The sequence below is a fragment of the Hoplias malabaricus genome, chromosome Y (genome assembly GCF_029633855.1).
Source record: "Hoplias malabaricus isolate fHopMal1 chromosome Y, fHopMal1.hap1, whole genome shotgun sequence".
NCBI classification, from domain to species: Eukaryota; Metazoa; Chordata; class Actinopteri; order Characiformes; family Erythrinidae; genus Hoplias; species Hoplias malabaricus.
Window position 1 is genome coordinate 56,843,399 of NC_089820.1, and position 7,500 is coordinate 56,850,898.

A 7,500-nucleotide genomic window follows, 5' to 3' on the forward strand; every position below is an offset into this window, starting at 1 on the left:
ACACACTCTATCAGATTGAGTTAGAGAGATAGAGAGAAAGAGTTAGAGAGACAGAGAGTTAGAGAGAGAGAGAGAGAGTTAGAGAGAAAGAGAGAGAGAGAGAGAGAGAGAGAGAGAGAGAGAGAGAGAGAGAGACAGACAGACAAGAGAGAGAGAGAGAGAGAGAGAGAGAGAGAGAGACAGAGAGACAGATAGAGAAAGATGGAGGGAGTTAGAGAGAGAGAAAGAGAGAGAGAGAGAGAGGGGGAGTTAGAGAGAGAGAGACAGAAAGAGAGAGAGAGCGGATGGAAGCATGGGAGCGAGGCCCAGTGAAGGTACAGAGTGAGTTTATAAACACAGCAATGGCAGTGAGAGTGTGTATTTAAGGAGTGTAATTTTTAAAAATCACTTTGTTTAACCAGGACTCACCGCATGCTGGGGTCCTCTATCTTGGAATCCCACTGTTTCCTGAGAGAGGAGAGATTTTCATACACCGTAAAACAAACTGACACAAACATGTGGACATTTCAGACCCTGTCTGTCCTCAGTAAACGGGTTTGTGAGTCTGCAGACCGTCGGGGGAGGTGTTTGTGTTTACTGTGCGCTGGGTTGTTTGTGTGTGCTTCACCCTATGGTGCCTGGTAAATGAATAGGAGCTGTATCTCTCATACAGACAAAACAAGCCTAGGAGGTTCTGGTGGTTTTGTGGAGAACCAAACACACTCACAGAGATCCCAGTGTCTTCTCCAGCAGACCAGACACTCCCTTTCTGTCTGTCTGTCAGTCTGTATGCACGTCTGTATGTATGCCTGTATATACGTCTCTCTTTTTCTCTTTCTAGTTCTCGCCACTTTTTGGTCCTTCGTTTCCCCAGTATTCCCTACAGTGGGGAAATAAATATTATGTGGTTGAGGTGGTGATGGGAACCAGACGTCTGAGGAGATTAATGTCTCTAAAGGCTGCTCACGGAAGGTTATGTATATGCTCTGTGATGTCTGAGACGTTTACATCTCAATGACTGAATTTAGAACAATCTTCCTTTTAAAATAAAGGCACATGACAAGGTTTCTTTATAGCAATGCCTTTCTACTGATGTTTTGATGTAGCCTCTTTCCACAGGTCCCCTAGAATACACCCCAGCAGAGGTGTTTAAATCGGCAGGCACAATTAGCATTTTTAGCCCTGGTCTAACTCTACTGATAGAGGAGACCGGCGTGTGCATGTTCATGATGAGCAGAGTGAAATAAATCAGAAATGATGTACATGAATTTCTGTCCTGTTGGAGGCGCTGTGTTTGGGTCTGAGGGGGAGTCTTTGGAGCAGTTAAAAAAAAACAAAAACAAGTAAATAAGAGTTGTGAATGTTTTTGAAGTTTGGATAAACTCCAAAGAAATGTACAGACTTCAATGGAACTCACTTACTCACTCCCATTTAACAACAGTGCTCCGTAAGTGGTGCCATTGGGTGGTTTGCATCAGTAAAACTGTGTGTCCTTCCTAGAACAGTACATAAAAGCCAACAGCCATTTAGGAAGCTTTATATTTAAGCGTGTGGCGCCGTAATCAAACCAAATTCGAGGGGAGAGCACGCACGAGAAGCTGCAAATAAGGAGTCAACAGTTTTCAATTTGAACGTGGTGCTCCTTTAAAGCGCCCTGTAATGTTGCTGACACATCCATCCTCCTTAAATAAAGTCTTAAGATCTATTATGCTCCCTCTTCTAAAGAAGCAGCCACAGGGCTCATGCACCCAGTGACACAGAGTCGTGAAAAGAGTCGGGAAGTCGAGCAGCTAACGGGTATTTAAGCTAAATATAATCACGGGCAAGTGATGATTTAATGCTAAGATGCTGGCACTGATTGGGCACACTGTTCCACACGAGGAATGAAAGCTCAGTGGAGCTACAGATTTAACACCACACAAACCTGTGAGTCACACACACTCTATCAGATTAATTGGAAAATAACTGCTGTTGAACTTAAACTGGACAAGGACAAATCATAAAGACCACATTCGTCTGAACAGAGCTGCTGTACACTGCATGGAAAAAAAGCTCATCCAGCATTTCTCCTGAAAAGAATGGGTTAACTGGGTGTTTGGTCCTCCCTCGCTGCAGTAATAGCTTCTACACTTCTGGAAGACTTCACACTAGTTGTTGGGACATTGCTGTAAAGATTTGATGGCAGTTATGAGCACCGTGGTGAAGTCAGATCCTGATGTTGGAGGATTAGTTCTGGATCACACATCCAACACCAACTCATCCCTAAAGAACTGCATGGAGCTCCATCACGCTGCTCCACAGCCCAACACTAAAGAGTTGGAGATCATTCATAGCCCTAAAGCCTACACCTAGCATTGAGAAATGTGACTTTGGGCTCATGTGCAGCAGCTCTACAGTGGGAGCAGATTGGGATTAAGAGATCTCGCTAAAACAAGACAGGACTTTCAAGACAGGGCTCCTGACTGCACCACGCATAGCTCCAGACCAAGCAGCCTCACAGGCAGTGAGTGTGTTGGTGGTCTGGTCTGGTTTTTACAGAAGTGCTAATTAGCCACATGCACACCTACGAGGCGATTTCATTGGCTGAAATGTGGGAGAGGACTGAAGACTTTGGGTTTGAATGTTTGAAATCTGTCGCATTACGTTAAGCATGGAAGTCTCAGCCTAGAAATATTCATTCATTCATTCATTCATTCATTTATTCATTCATTCACTCACTCACTCACTCACCCATTCACTCACTCACTCACTCACCCATTCACTCACCCATTCCACTCACTCACTCACTCACTCACTCACTCACTCACTCACTCACCCACTCACTCACTCACCCATTCACTCACTCACTCACTCATTCACTCACTCACTCACTCACTCACTCACTCACCCATTCACTCACTCACCCATTCACTCACCCATTCACTCACTCACTCACTCACTCACTCACCCACTCACTCACCCACTCACTCACTCACTCACCCACTCACTCACCCGTTCACTCACCCATTCACTTACTCACTCACCCATTCACTCACTCACTCACTCACTCACCCATTCACTCACTCACTCACCCATTCACTCACTCACTCACCCACTCACTCACCCACTCACTCACCCATTCACCCACTCACCCATTCACTCACTCACTCACCCATTCACTCACCCATTCACTCACTCACTCACTCATTCACTCACTCACTCACCCATCTCACACTCACTCACTCACTCACTCACTCACTCACTCACTCACCCATTCACTCACTCACTCACTCACACATTCACTCACTCACTCACTCACTCACTCACTCACCCATTCACTCACTCACTCACTCACTCACCCACTCACTCACTCACCCATTCACTCACTCACTCACTCACTCACTCACTCACTCACTCACTCACCCATTCACTCACTCACTCACTCACTCAATTATTCATTCATTCATTCATTCACCTTCTGTAACCACTTAAAGCAGGGGTAATGAGTTAAAACTCGATAAGGTCCAGTTAGAGAAAATTTTCTCAAGCCAACGTCCTGAACATAATGAATAACCTGCACATGATCAGTGCCGTGTCCTGCATGCTGAAGCAGCCTTGTAGTTATAGCAACTTGTTATGTAGTTAACAGCGAAATTTCAAATTCATATAACAAAAAATCTATATAAAATGGCCTTTTATTCATTTCAAGTAAAATTTACAAATAAAACAATGATTTTGAAAAAAAAAAGCATATGTAAATAAAGTGACTTGTAGTTGCAGTTGACTTACTGCTTTAAATAACCAACGATCTGATTGGCTCTTTATGCTGACCAATGGGACTTTATTCATGAACAGAAAATGTTCAGTGTTATGGGAAATTCAACCCATTCCCTTATCTTTAAAGTATCTGGTTGTAACTCACACAACACCGTCATCCTGAAAGTGTCCCAAAAGAGCTTTTATCACGTCCCTTGGGCTATTTTTACTGGCCCCAGGACAACGCCGTCTGTGTGTGTCACTCACTGGAGTCACAGCGCTCATCATAATGCACAGATCTGATTGGCTGAGGAGCCTCACATGTGATATGCAGAAACACATGTGATTGGTCTGTGAGTTTCCTGGAGCGCTAAACCTGAACCGTAACGACTAGAAGACTCTACTCAAAATCAAACAGCTCTTAATAGTTTATCAGTTACAGGTCCAGGTCCGGATCGGACAGCGTCTGGGTCCAGACTCGGACCACAACACTAGGTAAGATTTTGTGTTTTTGTAATTCACTTGTACAGCACTAATGCGCCCCTGAAATGGATTAAGCAGAAAAAGTGATGATGATGATGATGACTTTTACAGCACTGTCCTGAAATCAAGAAATGTTACATAGTGCAGTTTCTGCAGTGCTGAACCTGTAGTAGCAATGACACAGGCTCTGTTCTCTTTGTTACAGGTGAGTGAAGCATCATAATGATTACGAAGCTGTATTTTTACCTTAAAAACCTTTGTGGAAAACCTCTGTCCTGGATTATGACTAGAAACGAAATGCAATCTTAATCCAGGACAGATGTTTTCCCCAAATCGCTTATGCATTATAAATAATCCTCTTCACCTGTGCATATTTGTAACTGAAGCCACATTAAAAACAACCAGAATTTTAAAATACTTTTTGCCTCATTTGATGTCTTGTGAAATACACGCTTAAAGAAAACCACATGAATTCCCCCCGTGACGCTCCAAAGTCCGACGGCACATGATACTGTAAACTCAAACACCACCAGCCAGGCCCAGACCTTCCTCTTTAGATCAGAAGCCCACCACAGAGCCCCAAGGGAGAACGAATGTTCCAGACTTTTCCACAGGAGGGGATTCTCTTTCTAGAACATCCATAAGTATAACTTGTGTTCTTTGGAAAAGTATAGACTGCTGAGATGGGGTTTTGAGCGGCAATAGGTGGCTGAATTTAGGCACCCAGTCCAGAGGAGAATGAAAATGTTCCACCCCGGACCAGACCGCAGAGGATACAGCGTCTGTCTTCATGTATTTACACTGAAATGAAAGGGATTTGCTAAAATGGACCCTGACTGTTGAAGCAAAAAACCAATACACACTATTTTCTGCTCAGTTTAAACATACTTGATCAGCCACAACGTGTTCAGTGTCTGAAGTTTGCTTCTTTAGTGGAACTTCATGTACAGAGTCTGCTGCGCCTAATAAGTCAATGAAGCCTGGGTAGTTTAGCAGCATGCGACAAGTCAGGCTTCAATACGTCTTCTACTTCCAATTCTTTGACGTTTTTGATTAATGCAATTAGATAAATATATTTCCCCATAGGATCTGATATCAGAATAGCTAGGGCATAGTTGGTTTCCCTGTGTGAAATGTTGGGTTTATTCCGATGTTCCTAGGGTCTTATGTTTTCCAGCTCAATGTAGAACATAAAAAAGATGATCCCCAGATCTATATTTATTTAATGCACCATTAATTTCGGCTACACTGTGTCACGTTTAATCCAAAAGATTCACTCAGAAAATTAAATATTTGAAAATATTTAATTCATTCATTGTCTGTAATCTTTATCCAGTTCAGGGCGGCGGTGGGTCCGGAAAACACACCACACTCCTCACAGATAGTCACCCGGAGGAAACCCACGCAGACACAGGGAGAACACACCACACTCCTCACAGACAGTTATCCGAAGCGGGACTCGAACCCACAACCTCCAGGACCCTGGAGCTGTGTGACTGTGACACTACCTGCTGCGCTCAAATTAAATAACATAAGAAATCTGTCAAATAAAATAATCGCAAAAATATTGTCTAAAGGTTTAAAAATTTTAAACATAACCTGAACACAACAAGAGGGTTAAGGTGTGTTAACAGAATATTAAAATATAAGACCTTGGAATGTAGGACCCTCACAACGTAAGGGAAAATTGGACCCTTTTAATAGAGGAACCTCTGAACATAAGACCCTAGGAACTTAGGACCCTGAGACTTAGATACACTCCTGATGAGCTGCTAATGAGAAATGAGGAGTGAGGACCACCTGCTGTAAAAACCTCTTCAGGTAGATGCCTCAGCTGACGAGACAAACCATGACTATTCCTTTGATTAAACAGATATCATCACACAATGACACAAAATGTCTTTCCTGTCCTACAAGGGGTCATTTAAGTGAAAGGACAGAAAATAAGAGCCGAGGTTTTAAGGGCCACATGGGCGGAGCCCTGTGCTGACACAGCGGAATCAAACACGGCTTTTAAAACACACTCCGAGACGCTGCCGCTGGATTACACCTTATAATTACAGCAGCTCTGGATGTGTGTCCAGGCCAAAGAGGACAGCAACTCACCCAAAGAGAGACGTGACACGAAGCAGGAACAAGCAATAACATAATTTCTCTCTCTGTAAGCCGGGAATATCTCGATGAAAATGTTTAATTTATCCCGTGTTTGGCACAGAACACTTTTTACTTTCTGTTCATTTCCAGGCAAACTGGGAATTTAAGTAGTTTTCATTCTTCAGGGGGCATACAACATATGTACAGGCTCTGGACTCGTGCACTGAAAAGAATGAAGTACTTACAGGGCACGGATAAATTAATAATCACATGCACTGAAGCTACAGTAATAGACTGACGAGTCTGTGCTTCAGAGTGGGATTCATGGAATCTGTGGACAATGTCACACACTCACAGCTGTGAACAATGTCACACGACCAATCCACCACCTAACGTGTGTGAAATCCACCCCGACAATGGGAGAAAACTATAACCCACAGTATACACAAAACAGCAGTTACCATTTTGGCTCGGAGCCCCTGGAACTGGTCTGACACCAGCAGAAGAAGCAGTCTGAGGGGTCTTGGAGGTTATGAACTGATAAATGAAGAGCAGGAATAAATGCCTCCTCACTGTGGTTCAGTACAAAAACGCTGCACCTGCAGCCTCTCAGCTTTATGCTGCAGCAGCTGTGTTTTGTGCAATGACTATGTTGAAAGAAACACATGTACATTAAGCTGTAAACCTGGCAGCAGTGAATCAATCCCTGACAGAGGAAAGTGAGTGTTTGAACTCGCTCTGCAGATGTTTTAAAATCTCGTTCAGATGTGCTAAATCTGAGTAAAATTGTGGTTGGCAGTCCTGTAATTATACAGACTGGTCCTGTAAAACTGCAGAGACATACCATCATCTGCCTCTAAAGTGCTCTGGGTTTGGGAAGAGAAAAACACATGAGTAAATGAACAAAGCCAGAGAGGATTTACGCTTCTTACACAATGACCAAAAACCTAAAAGAGACAAACAGTGGTCACCAGAACGGATTTGGACATTCATACATTCATTCATCTTCTGTAACAGCTTCATTCTAATAAGAGTCGCTGTGGGCACACGGCTGGAACACGTCCAGCAAAGATCACCAGTCCATCACAGGGCATCACACACTCACCCAGTCACTCACACACACACACCTGTGGACAGTTTCACACACTCACCCAGTCACTCACACACTCACCCAGTCACTCACCCACTCACACCTGTGGACAGTTTAAC